The sequence below is a fragment of the Hippichthys cyanospilos genome, chromosome 4 (assembly GCF_059441005.1).
Source record: "Hippichthys cyanospilos isolate Australia breed blue-spotted pipefish chromosome 4, RoL_Hcya_1.0, whole genome shotgun sequence".
NCBI classification, from domain to species: domain Eukaryota; kingdom Metazoa; phylum Chordata; class Actinopteri; order Syngnathiformes; family Syngnathidae; genus Hippichthys; species Hippichthys cyanospilos.
The window spans coordinates 271,847-297,804 of NC_142372.1; the positions used below are offsets into that span (position 1 = coordinate 271,847).

General features: G+C 53.8%; 1 protein-coding gene across 2 annotated transcripts in view; it reads right to left on the minus strand.

The window, feature by feature from the left end:
• znf536 (zinc finger protein 536) overlaps window positions 1–25,958 on the minus strand; it is a 131,935-nt gene that overhangs the window by 102,759 nt on the left and 3,218 nt on the right. The gene's annotated exons all lie outside the window — the stretch shown is intronic.

Sequence of the window (25,958 nt, forward strand, 5' to 3'; positions counted from 1 at the left end):
GAGCGCGCTCGGCGGGGCCCGCCGAGTGCGGTTGGGACGCGCCGTTTAAAACGCCGGCAAAACTAAGTCCGCCACTTGTCAAGAAAGGAGCCAAAAGCGCTCCCAAAACCAAAGGTGTGTCGTTCCCCCCAAAAGTATTGGCGCGGGGCCCGCGCGCGGCATTGGGATTTCGTTCCCATATCGTCCTTTGCGTCGCCGCGCTCCCGAATCTTTGCGAGGGTGAAAAATTATAAAATGAGCGCAACTGACAAAAACCAGCAACGTTTGTGAAAAAAATGGGAAAATTGAGGAAATGGCTCGCAAGGCAGAAAACGCTGTTGACGTTTGTCCGCAGTTGAAAAACCCGGGACGGCGATTACAACAATGAAAAAAGCTTGAAAATGGCTGCCATCAAATGAGTGACAATTTAACACAACTGTTGAATGTCATCACTTTTTGAAACAAAAAAGGAAGGAGGAAATGTTTGGAAGGGCCAATTTTGCGCAAATCGTCAAGGAGGGATCGCGCGGTGAAAGATGACATCACCGCGGCTCCCTAACAAGCGTGACACACGCTAATAGAAACATAGCTCATAAATTAGGAGCCTTGACGCCGGCTGCCGAGCTGACGTTTCGCGTACGGGACGATTTTCACATTGGCGGGGGGGGGGGGCATCCCGAATTAGCATAAAAATGAACACTTAAAGGCAGGCTTCTTGTCAAGAGCGTCCCGCCGCACAACAACAATCCATTCCTCTCGGAGATCTGATTAGATGCCGTGACGCTTATTATCCCCCCGTCCACAGGCGCCAACGCTCACGCGGCCGCCGTTCCACGCTGGCCGCCGTTTGTTGGCGGGCGCGCCGGCCCGGGTTTGCGCCGTCCGCTCCTTTTTGCCCTAAGCGGCCCGTTTTTTGCTTTGGTGTCGAGCGTATAAAGGAGCGGGCGTCCGTCAGACCCTAATATTTGTCGAGAGGGTCGGCCGGCGCCAGCCTCCTTTGCGCCGCGCTTCGCGGCGTCCGGACGCAGGTCCTCGGCGAGACGTTGGCGTTTTTTGGAGGGGAAGGCGGCGCCGCCGGGTGTTCAAACGGAGCGGGCGACAAAGTGTCCCAGGCGGACCAGAGCGGGGCGAGAGCGGGACGAGAGCGGGGCGAGAGCGGGACGAGAGCGGGGCGAGAGCGGGGCGAGAGCGGGACGAGAGCGGGGCGAGAGCGGGACGAGGGCGGCCCGCCCCCGCTCGGCTCCGAGCGTTTGCCCCCTCCCGCCCTTCCTCCTCCATTCCTATGTTAACAACCAAAGCGGCGCGGGGGCCACCCGGCAGCAAGTTAGCACAGGCCAAGGCGGAGGGTGAGCGGGGTCACCTCTAAAGCGTATTACTTTCACGCAACTTTGAAGAATAATAAACGCGGCGCTTAACGAGGGCCCGTTCCTCCGGCCCTCGAGCGGGAGCGGCAAACGTGGCTGAAAGGCAAACACGTACGTATGTACGTTTGCACAGTAAGCGCCGGCTGCGTGGCGGAATTTCATGGGAAAGCGTTTTTTGGGGCTCGCTAACCCTGACCCTACCGTAGCGCGTCTTTTTACGTACCATCCATCTACATCAATATATGGTGGTCGGTCAACACATCTACGCGACGGTCATATCGCAAAGGCTCGCGTGTCTTAGCATTTCCCCGTCATAGCGTTTCCCCATCTATTTATCTGTTCTCCTATCTTTTCTCCGGCATGTTTATATGCAGACGGGCTGTCCAAACAGCGCACGCGAGGTGCACGTAGCTTTTTTTCTTTTCAAACATCTTGAAATCCCTCGGAAGGAGGGAAAAGGGGGTCACGTCGTCTTCGGGTTTATTTGAACGGGCCTCGGTAATGAAGGCGGCATGTCCCGTGTCTGGCCGAGGGCCCGAAGTGAAAGCGCTTTATTGTGAAACGTTTGCGTTCTCGGCGGCGGCGAGGCTGAGGAGCCCACACACGGAATGTTATTTCGCGCTCGGGGGCGGGAGAAAAAAGCCGGGCCGGGGAGGACTTCGGAGCGCTTGTTGTTTCGGATTACAAAGGGAGTCTTTTTCAAATAGGTCGGCGAGGACGTCCGAAGGTGTTTACGCCAGCCCCCCGTGTTCCAGATGAGCGTTTTTTCGCTTTCGTTTTTGGCCGGCCGGCGGTACGGACCGGCTCCGGCCGCCTCTTTTGAAGAGAAGTTCCGGAGGGCGGGGTGGGGAAAAAAGGTCCGGCCAGAGTACGACGGGATACGCCGGCGAACCGCAGCGCGCGGCGAGCTAAGGTACACCGCCGCCGAGCGGCGGCCGAGCCCCGTCCATCCGCTTGGCTCGAAGGCCCCGATCTCCGCTCTACCATTTCAAGCTTTTCAATATTTAATGGCCGCCCGCACGCACGCGCGCCGGCGCCGGCGCGTACTCGCCCGCCTTTTACTACAGATGGCGCTTAGTCACGTGCGCGCGCGCGCATGTGTGCGTGACACATAAACGGCGCGCGGCGGCCGCCCAGACTGCAGCCCGCTTCGACCTTGAGCGGCCATATTCATTACATCATTAAGTTACCTCTTCATTAACTTTTCATTGTTTATGAAGAAGAGGAAGAAGGAGAGGGCCAAAATCCCCTTCTCTCCGCTCTGCTGCCGTGCCGATGCGCAAGCTCAATGTATAGTCTTTGTTATCTTACTGCTCGCGCCTTCTACCTCACTTTTCAAGCTTCCTTTGCAAAAGCATCTGCCGCGGCTCTTTTTTTACACGGGATTTCTAAAACGCGGCTAACACGCTAAAAACAGAAGACCTAGATCGAAAAGGGGTTCGGACGCGGCTCCCGTGTTCGGCTAACGGCGGCTCGCGAACGCTCGAGCGCAGCTGACGCCGGCTACAGCGAATAATAATAAAAAAAAAACGGGTTCAAACGTAGCTCCGGCGTTCGATTTGGAAGCGAGGCTTGCACGTCGCTCGAGTGCAGCTGACGCGCTAACTAGCGCAAATCCGAAAAAAAACGCAGCCGTCGCCCTCAAATCCGAAGCCGTTCTCCGTGTTTTCCGAAGATAGGAGACAGGTTGAAGCGGAGCCGACGCGCGCCGACGCCGCCCGTCTAAAACGACATATAATCCAGCTAATGTGCTAGCAGAGGTTAAAGCCGGGTGCTTCCGTGCGCAGAAGGCTACCGCGCTGCAAAAATATATCAAGTCATGAAGGCAGAGCAAGTTTGTACTTGATCACATCTTTTTTTTTTTTTTTTGCCAAGTTATTTTTATGATGTTTGCGCAGCGCTGAGGCTGAGCGGCGAAAGATCACGGAGCAATTAGCGAGCCCGACGCGTAAAGGCGGGGGAACGAAAAAAAAAAAAAAGAGATGTCTCAAGAGGCGTTAATAAAACAACTTTAAACATGCTGAGCAGGACATTTATGCAAATGTAAAAAAAAAAAGGAGGGGGAAAAATGCAATGTGTAATCAAATTGGGGCAAGGCAGATAAAGCATCTTTTTCCTCTGTGGGTGTTCTTTGGCGAGCGAGCGAGCGAGCGAGAGGGCCGCTACCGAGGCGGGAATTTGCATTTGTTTCTGCTTTGCCGAGTCTTCTTTGGGGAAGAGCGACGCGCGCGGCGAGTAAAGGCGTGTCGCCAACGCCCTTTCTTACCTTTCCTTTGGCAAACCTGATTCTCTTTGTTTTTTCATTCGCCGGAACTTCGCTTTCGACAAAACGCTCGGTCCGACTTGTTTGGGGAACCACTGCCACTCGTACGTTTGGCTCTATAGGCCCATTATAAGGAACGTAGACCGGAAGCCGGCGTGAAGAGCGGCCGTCCCCCAACTCACAAAACGGAACAAAACCGGAGCAGATTTTTCTTTCCTTGCGCGGAAGCAGAAGGGGAATTCGCATTGGATGTCGTATTGTGGAAAACGGGAAGCGGACCCTGACATCCCAGAGGAAAAAGGGGGCCCCCGGGACGAAGAGGTCCGGGGGCCCCTCCTTGCGATCGCCGCCGAGACCGATTTGCGGGGGGGGGGGCCTGGCGTGGGTCAGACCCCTACTGCCGTCTTCAAAGATGGCCGCCACCTGCTCGCTTTGCACGCGCGCACAATTCATCTGCTGTTTTGTGGTGAATTGCAACTAAAAGAGAAAAATTGTTCACTTTCCAGGAAGCGCGGCCGGAGCGGGTGGCTAATTTCTTACAGGCTTTCCTCACATGCACGCTGACTTTTTTCCGCTTCCTTAAAACACACACACACACACACACACACATTTTAATGCTAGTTATTTCTTATTTATCTGTTATTTCCCATGTATTAATTCATGTTTTATTTGAATATTATTAGTTGATTTTCTATTAGCATTTAAATGAATATTTCTCTGAATCCATTATACGTATCCAAAAAGATTTGAGCTGTTATTTTGGATTTCGTTTTTTTCATTTGTATTTGACCGGACTTATAATTTGCATTCAATTTCAATTTTCCTTGATCATTTTCCTTCCATTTTTGCAGGTTCCTGCTTGCATGTTTGAAATGAGGCAGAACGTGTGCGTCCATGCCACCCTGCCTTCACATTCCACACGTCTGCGCCAAACGCACGCGCCGTTATTAATCCGGCGGAGCATCAAAATTCCCGTGGCCTTGAAGTGGCCTGAATTTGTGCGGGGACACGAGACAGCTTCGTCTCGCCGACGCAAAACTGCTTTGCTTGTCTTTCGCCTTTTTTTGGACACGGATACATGTATATAGTGTCAGAACCTTTTTGCGGTCCTCCGTCACTTTTGAGCGGCTTTAGTTTCCTGTTTCCGAGTTTTTCGTAGTAAGCTAACGTTTGACTTTCGGTGAGTTACTTTGTACGCCATGGACCCGAGCCGCCCCCCGAGTACGGCGCCTAACCCTAACCCCGAGGCCAGTTTGGGCGCGGCTTTTTATACCGGCCGCTTCCTATAATTAGTGCGGATGTCAGTTGGCAGTTAGCAGCCGGTGCCCGCGCTCCTTCCGACATCATTTTCAAGAGGAGGAGAAGCGCGCGGACCGAAGCGCCGTCCGAGAACGTCCCCGTTGATTCGGGGGAACATGGATGAAAGCGGAGAGGACGGCGTGAAGAATCGGCCGTCGCCAGCCGATCGAATGAGGGGCGGCGAGGCGGAAACGGATCCCGTTTGAGCGCTTTGACGCACGCGAGATCCGCAGCGCCGTCATCACCGTTGTCATTATCGTTATTCTTATTATTCTTATGATTGCCATAGTAATGTTTTAATTAGCAATGCAATAAGCTTTTGGCAGCGTCCCGTAGCCCAGCTTCCTTCCAGCTCCGCAAAATCTGCTCGCCCCCCCCCCCCCTCCAAAAAAAAAAAAACAATGCAAATGTCATGCTTTATATCCAATGTGTGACAGCATGTGTGTGTGCGCGCGCGTATCCCGACGGAGATAAGTCTGAGCGGTTAGGAGGGAACAGATGTCAGCTGGTGTCGGCTGCCAGCAAGACTGAACAAAGCCAATCAGCGTCTCCTTCCTGTCCAAACGCACCCGGACCCGAGTCCAAACGCAATTTGACGCCCCCGTCGCCGCCGAATCCGAAGGGTCGCGGCAAAGAACGGCGAGTGACAAAATGGCGTCCGGAAAGCCATCGAGTCAAAAAAACAAAACAAAAACCAAGAATCAATTCGCTTCTAGGCTTCGCTTACAATGGATTTTAGTTGCGAATTTCTTAGGGGACCGCAGCGCATTATAATTTGGTCAAATTCCTGATCTCTGATGTTCGTAAACGCGTTATCCAAAGCGGGTGAAGACGACGGGCTTTGATGAGGCATCTCGCGGGAGTGCGAATCTCCTAAAGCGTGAGGCCGGAGCGGCGGTTTTCTTTGTTTGTTTGTCCGGCTCGGACGTCGCCGAGGTTTTGCGTGTAAATGGAGCGGCGCGTTTGGCGAGGCGCCCGGGCGCGTCGCTCGGCCTCGCCATCCGTCATCACCCTCGAGTGCCAAGTAATGACGCGCGCGGCCCCGGACGCGTGTCCACGCCTCGCTAAATAAGATCCATTTAGCCCGGCCGCTCGGTCGCTGCGCGTCCTCCTCGCGACCCCCTCACATTGTACCGTCCGACGACCGGCGCACATATCTGGCCAGCTGGCTGTATCTATATCACCTGGCCGGCTAGCTATAGCTATATCATCTGGCCGGCTGGCTATATCTATATCATCTGGCCGGCTAGCTATAGCTATATCATCTGGCCGGCTAGCTATAGCTATATCACCTGGCCGGCTAGCTATAGCTATATCACCTGGCCAGCTAGCTATATCTATATCATCTGGCCAGCTAGCTGTCTCTATCATCATCTAGCCGGCTAGCTATATCTATATCACCTGTCCGGCTAGCTATAGCTATATCATCTGGCCAGCTAGCTGTCTCTATATCATCTGGCCAGCTAGCTGTATCTCTATTTACTCTGGCTAGCTACTTCGCGTAGGTCTGTCGCTTTCCGGCGCTTGGTCTCGAGAGCAGCCAATGAGCTAGCTAGCTCCGTAGCTGAGCATCTCTGTCCGCTGGCCAGCCGGCTCTCGATCTTTAAAGCGGCTAACGAGGCACCCCGGCTTCGCGGACAAGTCTCCGTATCCGTCTTCATCTATCTACGTGAAGTCACGCGAAGGCGTACGGCGCGCTAGGTGTCATACTAGCGTTAGCCGGCGTCGCTCGCGGACGGCCGAAAACAAATGAGCGACCTTTGATGCACTTTGTGGAAAAACAAAGCCGTTGCGTGCGTGGCGGCGTCACGTATGCGAAAAAGGGAAAAACAAAAAAGAGAAAGGAATCAAACAAAAGGGCGAGCGGGGGTGACGGCGGGCCGACGGGGGAGAGGGGCCGAGCGAACAGAGGGACCTTTGATTTCTGCAAATGGGCGACAACAACAACAACAACGGCGTCCTTGTGGGAGGTAATAAACTTTTTTCCACGCCATCACGCCGCACGGAAGATCTCCACACGCCATGGCGAGGCCATTTTGAGTGTGTGCGTGTGCGCGCGCGCTACTTCCTGTCGGTTTGTTTACCCCACTATTGTCCCACCACTTTCACAGAAGCCTAGCTGTCTAATGATGCATTTAGCGCTAGCATTAAGCGGCGTGGCAAAGGGAGGGGCGGCTGTGCGCGCGCGCGGAGAGAGAGAGGCTCCCATTGAAATCCGCTCACAATGGTGAAAAACGCTTTGTGCGTCATTCTCCGCAAAGCGGGCGGTGGCCACGGACACCCGCTCAAGAGTATAAAAGATGGGGGGCGACGTTAGCACGCCACGCGCAAGTAAAAGTTACCAAATGAAAAATGACTATGACCAGGCGTGATTGAGTAACATTGCCTTCTTCTTAGTTAAGCGGGAGTTTGGAAGCGCGCGCCTCCGTCGCAGTAGCAGGTTAGGCCACCAAATGTCTGGCGGCAGCGAGCGGAGCCTCCAAAGGGAAGAAAAGATAGAGTGCGCCAGTCATTGTTGAAAGCGAAAAAGGAAAAAGCGCGAAAAAGGAAAAAAAGCGAAAAGGGCAAAAAAGCCAAAAGGGAAAAAAAGCGAAAAAGGAAAAAGAGCGAAAAAGGAAAAAGAGCGAAAAAGGTACGGAAGCGGAGCGTCCAACGCTTCTCCCTTTTCACTCGGTTAGGCCTGCATCCTGCTCCAGAGGGAAGGAGCGATAGAGGGCGATGCAAAAAATTCTTCAAGACAGAAAAAAATGCCGCACGGAACTCGGACCGTCGGTCGGCCGACGATCGGAGGGCATCCCTTCCTTTCAGTTCAATCCGGGTTTGGGAGCGCGGTACCGCGTTGCGCCGCCGAGCCGAGCGCGCGCGGAGGAACGAAGGGCGAAAAGGAAAGAATTGCGCAATTTCTCCGGCCCGCCTCCGCGGCTCAGCCCCGTCCGACCGGGTTTCGAATCCGGATTTCGACCGAAACTCAAAGCATCCATTCCAATTTGGATACGGAAAGGGAGGTGGAATCCATATAGCCGAGAGGAGGAAGAGGATCCTAACGATGCTTTTTAGCCACCCTTAGCCCCCCCCCCCTCCCGCCATTAGCGGCGCGCTGGAAGCGGCGACAACAAAGCGCGGACGGAGACGCCCGCCCTAATTGCGCGTCTTTAGTCACGCAAACGTTGAGCCTCTCGGGCGGCTCGCTATCGCCGCCGCCCTCCGCGCTTCGCAAGGTCAATTTGTGAGACCCCCCACCCCCACCCCCACCCCAACACGCACACGCGCAAACCTCGCACTCGCACAATGAGGACATTTGCAACAATTGATCGCGTGCTGACCCGAACTGACCGACGTGAGAGAAAACGCCATGCTTGCTTTTTGTTATGCCTCCTTTATAAGACATTCCACAAAAAATACACAGATTTCCTAATGTTAGGACGTAATGCTTCATTTTTACGGTGCCCCGTTTCTCTTGCAATTGAGAAGAAGAGGATTTTTCGGACTTTCAAAAGGCGTTTTGGAGTCAGTACTTATAGTACTGCATGACATTAAAATGCGTGTGATTAACTTTGTGACGCATATTTTTACAGATATGCGAAACACTACTTGAAATAAATGAGAGATTTTTTTGATTTTTTTTATCTTGTTATTTGGCAAAACAGCTTTCACGGTTTTAGATGTGCATGTTAACGGGAAGATCACCGGATTTGAAAACATCGGGATTAAAGCCGCTTACATTTGCAGGAAGACAAGGAGCATATGAAGAAAAGGCCTGGCTTATCGCCGTCCGTCTCGCGGCCGCCGACTCCCGCCTCGTTATTTTGGGGGCGCGTCCGTTTTCACGCTAGGCGCAAAAGGGAGGGCAAGGGAAAAAAAATCAGGCCGAGGAAAAGGCCGCGCTCTCGGCGGACGGCGAGCGGGCCGGGACCCCCCGCCGCTCCGGGCTACGTAAATAAGCATTAGGAACGGCGCTAGCACCCCGCGGCGGCGGCGCGCTTCACATTTAGCCTCCGTGCTAACGAGCCGCAAGAAAACATGTTTGTCCCAAAACCGACCGGCAATCTGAAAACTTTTCCGGCGGAGCCCTCGGAAAAACGCTCGGCTGGCGCGCCATTAGGGAAACTGAGCGGCTGCGCTAGCTCGACGGCGAGCTCCGAAGTCGGGAAATTGGCAATAAAAACCGTGACGATTCGAGCTCAGTCCATAACAACAGTTTTTTCAAAAGTGACAGCAAAGTACAAACAAATATTTGAGGTAAGAACATAAATTCAAGCAAAGCTAATGTTCTGTTGTTTTTATTCAACTATTAGGGTACACCCCCCCCCAAAAAAAAAAAAAAAAAAAGTCACCAAACATGATTAGAAGATTTAAGAGGAAAAGGCGGCAGCAACGTTTGTTTTGCCAAAACGCACGGCGGGCGCTTTGTTCCCGCCGCCATTGGGGAGAAGCGAGCGGGCGGCGCGACCTTTGCCCGCGGCGGACCAAAAGGCCCCCGGCTCGGGGACTTGGACGGAGCGGACGGGGCGCGCCCGTCCCGGGGCCGCCGAGGGGGACTCTCCTTTGTGGGCCGCCATTTAAGGCGCACAAAGGAAGGGCGCTTAAGTGCGGCGCTCGCTGGGTGGCTTTCAATGAAAATTCATCGGGATTAAAACCAGCTCGCGGGGCAAATTCGAGTTCCGCCGCGACCGGGGGCCGTCTCCCTCTTTCTTTTTCTTTGGCCAAGGCTTCGCGCGATTGTTTTGTGACAAAGTGCTCCCCACTTGACAATCGGCACCTTTTGCACGCGCGCGCGGCCGGCGAGCCGGATTTCACATATCAATCAAAGCGGCGCGGGGAGGGGAAACGGGTGAACTTTTAAGGGGGCCCGCGGTGACGTAGCGCCTGCCGGCCGACCTTTCCCGGGAAAGCGCTAGGGGTAAGGAGCGCGCCGCCCGGCGGCTCTTTGGATGATTCGCGCACGGGCGCCAGACGCTCCTTTTTCGCACCCTTTTCCAGTTTCCGCCTTTGTCCAACCTCCACCCCCGCCGGTGCCGGGCCGCCACGCGAGCCGAGGAAGAAGAGATTTGAATCGGGGCCGCGTGTCAGCCGCGCCAAATGGATACATACGGCTTACTCCGGTCCGCGTTTTTGCTAGCTCCGGAATATGAAAACATGGCACCGTCACACAATCGAAGGCTTTTTTCCCGCGCGTCGTTAAAAGCGAAGCGGCGGGTATGCAGGCGGCGCGGCGACGCGCCGCCACTATTGGACGCGGGCTTAGCCGGCTGTTTGTCGACTATTAAGCCGCGGTGCCGACTCAGCGCTCCTTTTTCACACGGCTGCGCCACTGAAAGGAGGGGGGAAAAAAAAAACACGGCGGCTGGCTCGCGCAGAGAAAACACACACGCCGTTTGCCGCGTCTTTCTACGTCAAGCTCTTTCCCGGATAGAGACGCAAACTCCCTGACCCGCGCCGCTCCAACTCCAGAGTGGCTTTTTTGTTCGCTTGCTTTTTTTTGCCTGGACCGGAGGCTTCCGAGCGGGCGGCGGAAGGACGGACATCGCAAATTGAGACTTGGCTTTTTCTTCAAAATCAAGCTTCGGCGCGGGCTTCAGCACTTTTAGGGGGAGCGAAAATGCTCCGAATGCTTCCGATAACAACCTAACGCTGACCCCTTTAGAGAGGGCAGAAATCCGTTCCATTTGACTGGTTTTTTTATTTGCGCTCTTTTGGCACGCACGCACATTCCTCAACCCGGTGAAACACCGACGCTGCGCCGCTTCAGGTATTTCCGCTTAAAGGGAGCGGAGCGGCGTGGCGAGGAGAAGGAAAAACAACCGCTCGGGGCGCACCTAACGTAAGACCGGCGCCCCATGGGTTGGTCGCTCGCAATGCGGGAAAAGCGCGCTGGGGCCCCCCGCGCGGCACCTGCCGGCTTCCGGATAGAAAAAGGCAGACGCGTGCGTATTGAAGCGTCGGCGCCCTCCCTCGGACGCGCCGCCTTCACCCGGCCCTCGCCCCCGAGCAGCAAATGAGCCCAGATGGCGATTGATTTTTCAAGTGTTGACACGCTGGAGGAGCAGCCGTGGCGCGCACGCGCTTCTTTGTGTCCAACAAGTCAGGCGCGCAAAAATCGGAGCTTCGACGGCATCCAAACGCCCGCCGCCGACCGGCCCAACAACCGCCGCCCGCTCGCTATCGTTAAGGCGATCCCCTTTTGTCAGATTTCTTCAAATCCAGAGCGGGGCCCGCCAGTCAAAAAAATGACAACGGTGATCTGGCTTCCTCGAATTACTTGCGCTCTTGGGGAAATAAATGACCGTACGGCCAAAGCGCATTTGGCATAATGGGCAAAGGTCAAATGTCACCCCCCCCTCCCCCGACCCGATTTGCTCTTGTAAAAAATGAAGCCGGCGTTCCGAGCGGGTCGGCGACCGCGGGCGACGGCGTCCCAGTCGCCGGAGTAACGAGCGTCGTCACCTGACCGAAATCGGCCACGATCGCTTGAAACGCGGCCTCGATTTTAGCCTGAAAATTTCGACGCGTACGGCACGCGCCGCCACTTTGGCAACCGTGTCAAAACGCAATTCCTGTCTGAGGAGGCTGGAGACACCGCAACGTAGACGTCACCCTCCGGCTTTCAGGGACATTTTCGGGGAAGGGCGGACTCGGACCTCGGTTCGGCCCGCTCGCTTCTTCTCTTGAAAATGAGGCCCGAGCAGTCGCCGGGCGCGGCGGGTTCGCCGATTGTCGGAAGCCAGAATACGCGCAGGAATCCCCGCCTCAAAACTGGCCTAATCAAGGGCTCAATCTTCCTCGAGCGGCGTCCCATCTTTGAGCGAGCGTTTATCGGGCGCGCCCACACTTTTCTCCTCCGTTTTTGGAACGTGTCTTACGCTAGGTCTCACGGGGAGTCACGCCATTCGGTTAAGCCGTCGCAAAATGGCTTTTTTGGCTCGCTCTCAACTCAAGTGCCCATGTAGTGACCGATCGGGGCTCGCGTGGCGGTCGGGTGACATTCGCGCGCCGACGGCCGTTTCGCCGTCCCGAATCAGAGCAAAACAACGTAGGTTTAGGAGGGGAAAAAAAGGAAATAAAAGCGTACGAGCTTTTAAAAAAGGAGTCCCCATAACAAAAGAAAAACCGCTTCCCGTTTCCATTCGTTTGCTCTTCTTTTAAAAAGAAAAGGCCTTAAAAAGCACGGCATTGGATTTGGCCCTTTGCGTCCCCCGTTTGCGAAGCTCGGCGTGCGAAGAGCAAAAGGTCGCTCCGGGAAAAATAAAGGTACGGTCCCGTAAAGCTCAATGAGGCGGCCGTGAATGAAAGGGCCCCGAATGAAGACCAGAGCCGCCGCTGCCCCACCGCCACCGCCGCAACCCCCCCCCCCCCCCCCCCCTTGTTGCCGTCCTCCCGGAGGGCACGTTTAGGCGTTAAGGCATTCGGCCATTACGTGGCATTAACCTCATTACAAAACACAGCCCATCAAATTGATTTACAGCTGCCATTTTGTCGCGCCGCTCCCGATCGATGCTTTGCCCCCCCCCCCCCTTTACGCCGCCGCCTTTTTACTCCTCTTCGGTCTCCCGCTCGTCCTTAACGGCTTTTTAATTGGGCCGTCGCCGGTCCGAACGTCGGCGGGGCCCCCGGAGGGACGTCGCTCACCTTCCTGTTGGAGAAGGGATCGCGGGGGGGAAGGAGGGCGCTTGCGTCGAGGGTTAAAGTGGCGGGGTATGGAGTCAGGCCAAAGGGGTCCAAAGCCACTCTTAGAACGCCGCTCAAGCCTTCCAAAGTAGGCTTGGAAGACGGGGTCGGAGCTTGGCGCTACAAAGCTTTCAAAGTGGGGGGGCGAGGACCCCGACGGGGCCGGCTCTCAAAGCGGGGTTTCCAAAGAGGCTGTCGCAGGTAGGGTTTCGAGTCGCGGTCTACCCTCAAAGTAGGGATTGGACTCGGGGTTAGGCTTCGTGGGTCCCCGGGTAAGATGGGGCCTTCAGACCTCGGGGTAGGGATTCGTGTCAGAGTCGGATGGTTTTCAAGGCTACCTTAAGGGGGCTTTCAAACTCAAGGCCTCGACGGCAAGTTTGCGGGTTCCAAGGAAATGATTAAGGCTTCAAGCCCAGACTAAAGGGCCCCGCACGACTGAAGTCGGAGTTTTGTGGCGTAAGCTTTTCAAGTTTGAAAATGATGGCGAGGCTAAGAGCGGCAAAGTTGTGACCTTAAGGGGGCTTTCAAACTCAAGGCCTCAACAGCAAGTTTGCGGGTCCCAAGGAAATGATTAAGGCTTCAAGCCCAGACTAAAGGGCCCCGCCCGACTGAAGTCGGAGTTTTGTGGCGTAAGCTTTTCAAGTTTGCAAATGATGGCGAGGCCAAGAGCGGCAAAGTTGTGCTCCGACCGGCCGACGAGGCCTTTGGCAAACCGCCCCCTCTCCTGGACCGACGCCTTTGGCCCAGAGCGGCGTCGTCCTCGGCGCCCCCCCCCCCGCCCCGGCCCGTTTTCCTCCGCTGACCCATTTCACACCTACGTGAAATATGAAGACCGCGATTCACGTCCTGCGCGGCGACTTGACACCGACGCGGCCAGACGCCGGCCTGGCAGGATGAAGCGGCCTTTCAAGTCAAGTGCTCGGGAATATTTGCCTTTCCAAATACGCTGCAAAGACACGGGCGGCCTTGAAATTGGACATTGGCAAACTGGGCTTTCAAAAATCCCGACGGGGGTCGCGAGACTCGCGATCGGGGTAACTGGGAAGGGTCGTCTCCAGAGCGGGTTTCCGACGTCGGCGTCGCAACCCGGACTTCATTTTTGAGCGCTAGGGCTAGGGCGTTTTTTCAAAAACGAGATCACGGTTTGAAAGAAGGATCGGGGTTCGGAGACTGCCTTCCGAGGCGGGACCGGCAAGTGCCGATGGCAAGTATCGCTACGGGGTGGAGGCTTGGCCTTGGGATACTTGGGATCCTTGCGTGCGTCATAGGTGAGCGCAGAAACGAGTCGTCGTACAGTAGCGCTACGGGTGAGAAAAAGCGACGCGTTCCCTGACATTTTCCATTAGCCGAGCGAGCGGCTAGCCCCAATTGGCTGCGGAAAAATTGGAGCGGAGGTGGCGCCGTCCGCACGTCCACGCCAGCTGCTCATCGGCGACCCGCTGAGAAATTTCCGTGACGGCCGGGCACCGTCGCGCATTTTTCCTCAGCGTGTCTGACACACACACACACGCACGCACGCACGCACGCACACACGCACGCACACACACGCTCGCACGCACGCACACACCTGTGTTACGTAAGCGTCTGGCCGGCTTAGACGCCGGAACCCTTGCGGCAGCAGAAGCTAACCGGATTAGGTGAGAATTAGCGTGGAACCTCCAAAGACGAACGCCCCCAAAGTGGAACCAAAGGTCACGCCCTCATCGTCGTCCCCCTACCTTTGGCGCTTTGACAATATCCCGCAGACTTTTGACCGCATTAACTGAAGTCAATTAAACTTGTCTATTTTAGTCATTTTTTCTTTTTTTACCTTAGCGCTAGCGCTTTCTTTGATTTGAACTTTTGACCTCACTAGTGCCCCATTTGACTTTATTATTATTATTCTTGACCGACGGCGCGCCTCATAAACCGCTTAGCGTCCTTATACCTTTTCATTTTGGGGGGCTTCGGTGTTTGACCGTCTTAGCGTAAGGCGAGGAGGCCGGCCACTACCGCAGCTTCTATTCTGCGTGCCGTATAATGAGGTGCGGCCTTCGAGCGCCGAGAAGACTCAACTTCCCATTTGAGCGTACCTTTACTTTAGAAGTAAACTCTCGTCAGGGAAGGGCCGCTTGATCTCGCTGCCGTCGCCCCTTAGCGGCCGGCGGAAGGGGGCGCCGCTTAGCCCGGTTAAGCCGGGGTGGGCGGAAAGCGCAAGAAGAAGTCGCCGCCCGGAAATACGCGAGCCCGATTAAAAAAAGATCATTGGCCCCTGTTATTCGGGGGGAGAAAGAATACGTCCGTTCATTTCAGCGTCCGGCGAATGCAAATCTGCCGGCGACATTTGGATTTTGCCCATCGATCATCATCGGAGTCGCGATAAAGAAAAAAAAATAAATACAAACGCCGCCATCGTTTATTGCCGCCTGCAGCACGGCGGGTCACATGACCCGGCAAGGATTTTTGACACCGTGCATCTCGCAGCTATTAAACAACATTTTTTTTTTCTTTACGACTTCCAACCTCATTTAATCAGACTTTGCTGCTCTGTGGTGCTGACTCGGCAAAAAAAAAAAAACGCACACATTGACGTAAGAATCTTCTGGAGGCTTTGCTGACAGACGGTTTGCAAAAAGCTAGCGTCGCAAACTAATAAGGAAGCTTTACGCGGATGTGTCCGACCACATCGGCCGGGCGCGTCTTTTCTTTACAAAGCGCTCCTTTACTTTTGACGAATAAAAGATTGGACGCTTAGAAGCGGTAGGGGAAGAGGGGCCCTTTGTGCGAACCAACCGCCGTTGTATTTTCTTTCAAAGTGCTGATTTCCTTTGGATGGGGTGGAAAACAAAAACCTTTGGATGGGACCGCGGCCTTTGGTGCACAAAGAGCTCGTTTCCCTCCGGTGGACACCGGCGCGTTCTGTTCGCATTCTTTTTCTGCTCAAATGGAGTCCGACTCCACGTCAGGAACCCTCTTAGTTTTAGCGAAGTAATGACGTCGACGCGGCGGCCGTTGTCCGCCGTTAAAGCGCCGTGCCATGACGTCGCCGACCATCTGATGGGCCCCTCCCCCTTTACGCCTCATTCTCCGCGCGCGCGCGCCGCGCTCGGCGGGATAAGTCAAAGGGAAATTGATGGCCACGTTTTGCGAGACCACCTGTTCGTCCCGGATACGAGCCGGGCGGCCCGCGAAGGGTTAACGCTCTCGGTGGGCAGGAGCCAAAATTGTGCGTGCGCGCCCCAGGGGTGGCAGACTGGCACCCGCCCCCCCAACCCCTTTTCCACAGACACACACGCGCATTCGCGGGGACCCTCAAAGGCAAAGACGCGTTCCCGTCCGTCGCCTCTCTCGGGGAGCGCATGCGGAATGGAGCCGCGCCTCGACAAAACAGATCGGATGGGAATAAATCCCGGAAAACGCGAGCGCCGACGTCAAACGGGCGTCGTTTGTTCACCAAAATACGAACCCGCCGGTTATCGACACAAAACTATTTGGAGATCATAGGGAAAGAAAGGCGGGGATCCCAGCGCGGTCTGATTGGTTTCGGTGGACAAACGCCCGCACGGACCTCTATTCAAATAACGGCGCCGAAACGTTTTAGGGTTTTTTTTGCAAAGCGGCCCTCTGCTTTCCGAACTAGTTGCTCGCTCACTTTTAGGGGAGCGATGAAAAAAAATAAATAAAATGTCGGCCCGAGTGTTTCGTTGACAAAAAAGTGCCTTTTTTTTCTCCGGGGCAGACGAAGTCTCGCTTTTCTCACTTTTGGGGACAAAGTGTCTTTTGTTGAGAAAGTATAGCCTTTGGGAAAACGGCGGCGTCCAACTGCTTTAGCCCATGACTTTTGGTGGCAAACGGAGCCTTGGGCTTCCGAAGCGAGCGCCGACTTCAACGGAGCGCTCGGAAGCGCTTGGACGGCGTCCACATACTTGACGCTACCTTCCTGATGCGGATCCCGAGGGGGCCCGCGCGGCGACCTTTGCGTGTCATTGTGCCGCCTCGCACCTCGGCCGGGGCCGACGGGAAGGAGCTCGCCGCCTTCCGGCCGAGCCCGGGCCCGCGCCAAGTCGCCCCGCGCCAAGTCGCCCCGCGCCAAGTCGCCCCGGCACAATTCCTCACGTGGCCTCCCGGCGTACCGGCTCCGCCGCGCGGACTTTGGTTTATGACGCTCTCTATTGTAGCTTTTCGCCCGCTATTCTTCTTGGTCTACGTGGACAAAAAATAGCCGATACGCAGTTTGTTTTTAACCAAAGAAAGAAACGGACAAAAAAAGGACGCGAGAAAAAAACGCTCACTCTCGACTTTCGGTTAACGCGGGTATGGCTACGTAGCCCGACGTCCCGCAGACACGGCGGGGGCTTTCGGCGGAGCGATGTCGGCCCTCGATGCCGGCGAGACCCCCCGGAAGCGCGGCGGGCGGATAAAAAGGCGCTCTTCGCCGTCCGCCCGGCTAAACGAGGCGGGATCAATCAAGCGCACCTCGGAGCGGAGGTGGCGGGAAGTGTCTGACCCAGGGCTAGTTGTCAGTGAAGGATCTGGCGTCGCGGCGGCGGTGACGGATGCGTGAGCGTCTCCCGTGCGGCGGGGCGGCGCACCGCTGACACCCGTCATATTTCAAACAGGAGGTCTGAGCGAGAAATGAAGATTGATGCGCGGGAGCCCACGCCCATCCCATCCATATATTACGGCGGGAGGGCGGGCGGGCGGGGGGTGGGGGGTGGGGGGGGTACCGCGGCTCGCGCGCGTGCTGACGCGGGCGCACGTTATTAGAGCCATGTGATCTAATTGCATTTGATGTGCAAATAAACAGGGAATGAGTCCATCTCCTGGCGCGGCAGACAGACGTGATGGACGAGCGCATTAGCGGCGGGGACAACATTAGATTTGCTCAAAATTATTGATCTTTTGTTTGCCAGCCAAGTCGGCCATAAATAACGGGCGCACGGGAGATGTGACTCATTATCGCCGTGCCAAAAGCCCGACAGACCTCCGTCAAAACGCCCCCCGCCACCCCACCCCGTACCTCTTCGCGCCCCCTCCCCGCTTCCTTTCATCTCCATCACCGCAAACCGATTCAGTGCTCGCCAGACGCTGTTTTTACAAGATGGAAATTTGGCCCGCTCCCCAAATATCGCTATCGTCGATATGGATCCGGACCAGCGCGACGCGATCTCGAGGCGCGCCGGATTTCACTTAAGGCGGACGCGGGCCCGGCCCAGCAAGCTTTTACGAAAAAAGTGCCTCCAGATAGGTGAAAGTACATGACAGATCCTAACCGATACCAGCGGCGCATTTAATACACCAAAGTTCAGTTGGGACAAGGAGAGCCTGCTTATTCATCTGGGTGTACTGTTGCGTTCATTTTGACTCGGCAAGACAGCCAAGCCAATCGCATCCCGTCGCCTGAAACCCTAATCCGCCGGACCCACCCGAAAACAAAGAAATGCAATAAATCCATATATCGCCCATCCTTGATTGAAAATAATCGCAAAGTGATGGATATCGTTGTCAATCCAGCCCCCCCCCCCCCCCCCCCCCCCACACACACACACACACACACACACCTCCCCTTCATCTCCATCACTGCAAAACAATCGAATGTGTTTGATTGCTTTCCTCTCCTCCGTCCGATTTCTTGCAAATTCCGGGCACCGCTAACCCTTTTTTTTAATTACACACGCGCATATGCAAACATGTCCGGCTCACATTTAGCGTTTATTCCTCTTTACCTTCTTAGCACGGTGGGGGGGGGGGGGGGGGACGCGCGTGTGCGTGTGGAGAGGGGAATCCTTTTATCACACAATGGGTAATTTATATCCATTACCAGCGTTTTCAATCCTTTTCAGCGCGCCTGTCAGTGCCTTTGGCACGCCCGTGATTAATGTGATCTAATAATAGTGCGCCATTACATTTCCTTTAGTAAAACATGTGGCAACATCCGATTCGCCGCAGTCAAATTCATCGGCCCCTTAAAATACTGCCTTCGCCTTTCACGCGATGCAAGATGGCTGCCGGGGCCGCCGGCGCACACGCACTTGACGTGCGCTGGCTAGTTTCACGCCTGACGGAAAACGCCACAGACGGGTAAATGTTTACCGACGGTCGCTACGTTACCGTCGCTGAAGCGGCGCTTCTCAGCTCGAGCCCCCGTCAAATAGTTTTTCAGCGAGTACGCCTAATGGCCTCGTTAGCGAGCAATTGTGGTTTCCGTTGTTGAAAATATATTCAACTGCTTGAGTTGATTGCCGAGTCCTTTCACAATTTAATATCAAATGATATATATATATATATATATACACCTTTGAATAATAACTCAAATGACTTCACGGACCCCCTGCAGTTGGGCCCCCGGGGGGCCCGCGGACCCCGCGTTGAGAACCTCTGCTCTGTGCAATTGCGATACTGAAGCCGTGCGTGAAGTATACTATTAAAAAGATAAACGGCGAGATAAACAGAGAGATGAGAAAAAGCAGAATTCAAATGTACAATCCGCACTATAGATCCAAATACTGCTGGACAGAAAACCTGGGGCGCAGTTCAGAATATCGTTCATACATGAGTGCAAACATCAGAGATTTGAATGATATGATCTGGAGCTGTTTTTTGGGGGACTCGTATCGGACCGAAACCGCCTCGAAAAATTCTGTCACGAAACGCCTCTGCGGAAAAGTAGCGTCTCGTTTTACGAGAGGAAACTCAGGATACAAGAGGGGAAACGGCTGCCGTGTAACAACGGGAGACGAGGCACCGGCCGGCGCTCGCTCCGACGAGGCCGACATCGGCCGTCAATACGGCGGCGGCGGCCGGACGCGCCAACGCCTCTCGTTCTGAAAAACGCGTCTTTGGGGAAAAGGTGGTCTCGGGCGACGCAAGGAAATTCCGGATACAATAGGGCAAACGGCCGGCGCGTAACAACGGGGGACGAGACACCGGCCGGCGCTCGCTCCGACGAGGCCGACATCGGCTGCCAACACGGCGGACGTCAGGGGCTTTGGCCGGACGTGCCAATGCCTCTGGCTGTGAAAAACTCAGGCTACGAAAGGCCTCTTTGAAAGGCGGCCTGCGCTGACGAAAGAAGATTGGGGATCCGAAAGGGGAAGAGTTTAGGAAGATGAGCTTTCTTCTGTCGCCAAAGCGTTGGTGCGTCTTATAAACAATTGCATTCTATTCTTACGGCTTGTACTATTCTATTCAACGGCCACGTTGACGAAAGGCTGGGAGGCAAAAGGAAAAGAAAGGCGCAGAAGGTAGGCAGTCCCAAGCGCAGCGCGGACCGCTCGGCCTCGTCAGGCCGTACCGCCGGTCTCCCGTCGTATCGCCGGCGGCGACGGATGCTACGTCTCGCGCCCGCCCGCTCGCCGGCTGGCGTGTCACTTTTTAAACACACATATCAGAGCGCCGGCGTTGCGCGTCAAAAGGTACAAAACCCAAAGATCACAGACGAGCGAGCGGGAGGAATCCGTCTCCTCCGACGGCGCTTTGAAAGCCTCCGCCGCTGCGCGCCGGAGCTCCTAATCTGCCGGCCTGTCACTTACCCCTGCTTCCCGAGAAACGGAGCCCCCCCGGGCCCCCACTACTCCCCCCCACCAAAAAAAAAAAAAAAAACCCACAAGGCTCGAGCGAGTGAGTGGGGGAATCAAAGCGTGAATATTAAACGTCCAGATAAGGAGCGCCCGCGCTTTGTGATTCGCGTGCTCTTCGCCGCGCACTCTGACCTTCCGCACGTTATCGGCGCACGCCCGCCATGATAGCCGCGGAGCCAGCCACTTGGCCGCACCTGCTGCGCGGCCGCAATTATTACAGCGGGTCAAAGGCGGAGCGTTGTCGCTGACTGACTGACGGGACGGATGTGAAGAAATGATGAAATTTAAAGATGCGCTTCATTTCCAATTCAGCATTTCAAGTGGTTTGGATGGAACTTCAATGATCTTTTTGCGGGATTCGCAATTCATTGTACCTCTGGTCCCAAAAGAAACGTTTGGCGTCCCGAGTACAAAGTAAGTCTACGGTTCGAACCGCATTCACGAGATTCGGCAAACACCGAAAACAGATATCGACGAACGTCACGGTAAAACGTACCAAAAATAATCCGACCAACTTAAAGGTGGCATCCCTCATCATCTTCTTCATATCTACTAGCTAAGTCCGCTTTTTACTTGAAGTTCTCCTTTGTTGACCTTCAACGCGACTGTTTTGTTCCTCTTCTCGATCTTCCGAAGCTTTTCTTCTCCCTTTTTCTTTCTGGCTCAGGTAACGCCTGTGTGATTTTGTTCCCGGCCTACAGATAGCACTTTTGGGAAGCGTTTTTCACTAACGAGATCCCGCAGATGCCGAAACGCGAGATCTCGGGTAAAAACCGGACCCGCGGGATCAAACAAACACCGCCGACAAAGTGGTCAAAAAGGCTTACGCTTGGCTTCACAAAACAGTGAATTTCCATACGACGCGTCCGACGGACGCGGCTTGATTTGAAAGTCACAAATGATGCGTGTGGGATGCGGGCAAACGAGAGCGCCGTTTGAGTGGCAGGAGAGCTCAGGGCGGCCGACAGGCGAGGATAATCGGGAGGATAGTCGGGAATCTCGATCGACTGCGAGCTTTGCGGACGACGTTGCGACGTGCGCTGAGAGGTGGAGGAGAAGCTAGAGCGGCGGAGGTTGGCCCTGGAAAAATAAGGAAGGAAGGTTAGCCGTAGCGGGAGAGTGAAAGAGGAACCCGGGCGAAAGAGCCAGGCCGAAGAGATAAAGAAGATGGAGTAGGTGCTGAGCTTCTCTTTGGGAGAGACCGGAATGGATTTGGTGGACTAATACGTCGCGGGATGGGGGCCGAGAGGCCGGGCTGAGACGCTTCACCCCAAGTGAGTGTGTGTGTGTGTGTGTGTCTATCTATCTATGCCTATATATATATATATATATATATATATATATATATATATATATATATATATATACTGTATATATATGCACACACGAGTTTTGACTTGCGGGACATGTTGTGAAAGTGGATATGAAGGTAGACAGTGTGAGAGAGGAGAGAGGAGAGAGGAGAGAGGAGAGAGGAGAGGGGAGAGAGGAGAGAGGAGAGGGGAGAGGGGAGAGGGGAGAGGGGAGAGGAGGATGCGGGAGCGGCAATGGATACGCGGTGGCAATCCCCGAGAGGAAAAGCCCAAAAGAGAAGAAGACTGACGAGCAGAACAGGTGTGAGATGATGGAAATTTCTCCGTTCCGTTTCAATATTTTGACCAGTTTGATGGAATTTGAATGAGCTTTTTCTTGCCTTTGGCATTGATCAGGTGATACTTGGCTGAGGATTGACTTCACAAATCATTGACACAAGGTTGAGAACCACTGCTCTTTGGGTACAATCTAAATGAAATATTGCACAAAAAATGGAAATAGGAATCATTCTTTTCGGCAATTTCATGGGGAATCTCATTTGGAAAATGACACATTTACATCCGGAACAACGTAGCGTAAATGGATAATAAACTGATCCAAGCGTGGAGCGGTTTCAAGCCGATGGCAGCTCTCGCCAGTTTCAACGTTTTTGCTGTCGTTTTAAATCCAAAACGTATCGATAACGTATGGCTTTTTTTCATTTGTATTTTTTTTATGCGGTACATACCCTTATGAGAAGAGCGAAATAAGTCTTATAAGCTGCAGTCACGTCTGGTAAATGAAATCAATATAAAACCGATTGTGAGGTTGCGCCGCTCTTCTTTGTGCATGCGGCCTCCGTTTCGGGAAGAAGACGCCGCGCAAAAGGATTTGGCTTCCTATTCCAAAGAGTTGTAAGGGTTGAGAAAAAACAAAACAGAACACGGAAGCTGTCCCGAAAACAAGCCTTAATCCCGGAGAGGGGTGAGCGACAGGCGCGAGATCCCGAGCCAGGCGGGGAACGGATTGCGGCCCTCGGAAGCGGCGAGGAGTCACGGCCTCCGTTTAGCGGAGGAGCGGGCGCCCCTTCCGCCCCCCCGCCGTCCCCTGGCCTTAGCGGCAAAGGGGCGAAACCCATGGCCGTCTTTTAGGCTCCGGGGGTGTCAAACATAGGGCTACCGTGCTGCGCTTGGACTATTTTGGCCAACTTTTGTTATTGCGTCACAGCGGCATAAACACACTTTTTCTTGGTCCGGCCCACTCGGGAAGCTAAAATCAGCCCGGGTTTAATCCGCCCGTCTCGGCGCCGCCGTTGGCAACGGAGGCGGAGGGGCCCGGGTTGGGTCCGGGATGGACGGACGGACGGGGCTTTTGCGCGGGAGCGGGCCGGGCCACGGGACGGCAAAACCATTCTCGGAACGGACATTTCTATTGAAGGAAGAAAGCCCGCTAACGGTTCTTTCAAGAGTTGATTCTTTTCAAAAAGAAATCCTGAAGGCGATATGCAACAATTGCGTTCTTGAATGACGCAATGAACTCAAATTCCCAAAGACGTATTTTCACCGGCCTACGCATTCAGTTGGAGGGATTCCTTGATTTCCAAAAAGTAGATTGAACTTTTCTTTACTCGTTTGTTTGCTTTTTTTGTTCAAATTTAGACATGAAATTCATACATCAAAAAGACACATTTTTGAGGGGTCTGGTGGGACTTCAAAGACGGAGAACTAGCCATAGCGATAGATATGGTCATGGGTGGAGAATCCATGCAGGAGGAACAGGCGCAGTTGCTCATTTGTCTGACTTCAAAGGTAAGAAATTATCGCCTGAAAAAGTTATGGACATAAAAGACATCTGACTCTTGCCTTTTTGGTTTGTTTTTTGGTGGAAAACCAAGTACGTAAACACAGCATTTTTGGGGGGGTCTGGTCTGACTTAAAAGGCGGGAAAATATCAAGAAAAAGGGAGACGGTCATCAATGAAATCCATTTTTCCGTTAACCGGACCATTGCTCGTCCTCTGACTCAAAAGGTCGAGAGATCGCAAGAAAAGTAGCGAGGGCACGGAAAAGGAATTTCAACGGGTAAGAGCGCGGTCGAGACACACCAAATCGCTCTTTTGAAAAGGGGCGGCGCCGGACGTCAAGCGCGGCCGCCGTCTCCCGGCGGCACCCCCTCCCCCCAAACATCACCCCCTCCCCCCAAACATCACCACCCCCCTCGCCTTCCTTCTTGCTCCAACGACACGAGGCAGCGGAGTCGTTAGGACCCTCTCTTCATTACTTGAAAAAAGCAATCATTAGACACCAGAGTATATACGTAATTAGAAAATCACTTCCTTTGCAATGGCGGCTAAGTAGTTTACATACTGTAATTACAGGGACAAAATCAATTTTTAATCATTTCACTGATTGGGCTCATCAGCTCAGTAGGAACATTGTATCCTGCTTGTTGTGGAGCCGTCACCGCCGCAACATCTGGGCTAAAACAATTAGCCTTTTGTGGAGCGCGCCGAGGCGCCGCTCGGCTCCGGCTGCCGCGCGGACGCCCGCCGGCGGCCCGCGCGCTCGCCGCCCCCGGCCCATGCACACGTACATATATATTTATATACCTACACGTATATAAACACGCACGCGGATATACGCGCGTGCAAGACTACCAAATGAAGACGATAGACGAGCGGAGTGCTAATAAACGCTATTTCCGAGAGCACGGGCGCTCACCGCGGCGTCTGGACCGACCCCCCCGCCCACCGGACCCCCGCCGCCATCCTGCCCTTGACTTGGACATCGCAATGGCGATGAATCAATACGCTATAATAAGAAGCGCGCAAGCAGACGGGAGCTGGATCAAAACAACATATTGCTCTTTTTAACACCTCTTGTTGTTTTTTTATCCCGCCTGGAGTTTTTTTCATCTTGCTTTTTTTCCTGCAAGCGTTTGGAAGGAGGCCCTGCGGAGATGTCACCTTGCGCACCGTGTGCGCTAACACTTAACACGCTAACGCACGCCGACAGACTTGGCGGGAAAAAATAGACGCTTCGACGTTCAGGATTGGAAACGGAAAGCGTACCTACGCATTCGTTCCTCTAATAACAATAAAAATACATCGATTGTAAGGCTAACGCTAGTAGTGCACCTACTGCACTAGCATAAAGATAACATCAAGATGACGTCCCGTCAGTCAGTCAGCGATAACATCAACATCAATAAAAGCACAATCAAAGATGCGTGTAATACTATATCATTTCTCGATCCTAAACATGAAAAAATAGGCCGGTCTGACCCTCTACATACGAGAAGCTACGTAGTACTGAATCGACTACGCTAGCATCAAACAAATGGAAAATAACCAGCGCAATAGAAAGCACAGTCAAAAGCGCATTACCAGATCATTTTCTCTTCAAAAAAAATGAAAAAAAAAAGCCTAGAAATCATCCAAGTATATGAAAAGTAGCAGGAAAGAAAAAAAACACACACGTTTATTATGCTTTCTTAACAACAGCCCTTACGCTGATCACCTTTATATTGTAGACTAATAAAGTTTGAGTTGAAGGCATGTATGTTTTGTAAAAGTGTAAAAGAAGTTAGCTTGCGTATCTGCTTAGCGCGCGCGCGCGCGATCGTGGCCTAATCAAACGCTTTGTATTCGTGTGCGAAGGCGGCCAATCGATGGGCATTAGCTTCAAGTCTCTCGCTCGCTTTCAAACTCAGGAAATCACATTTCAAGAGGGGGAAGCGAAGGTCCGGAGCCCGGGGGGCGGTCCAAGGAACGGCTAAACGCATCGATCGCCGGGCTCGTATGCAAATCGCATTTTTGCCGATCGATGGCGTCGGTTAACGGCTTGATTTTAGCCTCCCTCCCGCCGCGTCCGCTATCGCGTTAGCCGCCGCTAAGCTCGCAGACGACAAATTCAATTTGACCCCGAGCGGGTAAAACAGGAGCAGCAAACGTCCCCCGTGCGCGCCCCTTTATTTATGGCTGGCCGCTGCACGCTCTATTACAAATATAGAGAGGGTAGAGCCGTCGATGGGCGCTAACTATTGCGCAGTAAGCAACTTCTGATGCTTTTCTTAACCGGCTCGGCTAGTGCTCTATGCTAACTAGCCCGACTGGCTGCCGCTTTCCCGGCACTAGCTTGTCTTTTGCTAAAGGTTCTATTTCTTCTTGCTAAGGGTTAGGGTCACAACCGCAGCTAATGCTGAGTAGCTTTTGCCATGAATAAAAAATTCATAATAGTAATAGTTACTAATAGTATCTCACGTGTATTTCACAGACCATCAACCTTAACCAAATATCAACCATAATTCACCATTGAATTAACATCTTTTGCTATCTGGGAAGCTTTCACTCATTTGCCGCCGCCTGCTAATCAGACTAGCGGAGGCTTGCTAACCGGCGAGAGTCGGTGAACAATATCCATTTATTGAAATAATTATTGGTCCCAAAATGCTCTTTAGTGCTTTCGCTTTGAAGCGAGCGAGTGTTTTGGATGCTTGGCGTTAGGGGCTTTGGAGCTTGGGGGGGGGGGGGGGCGTC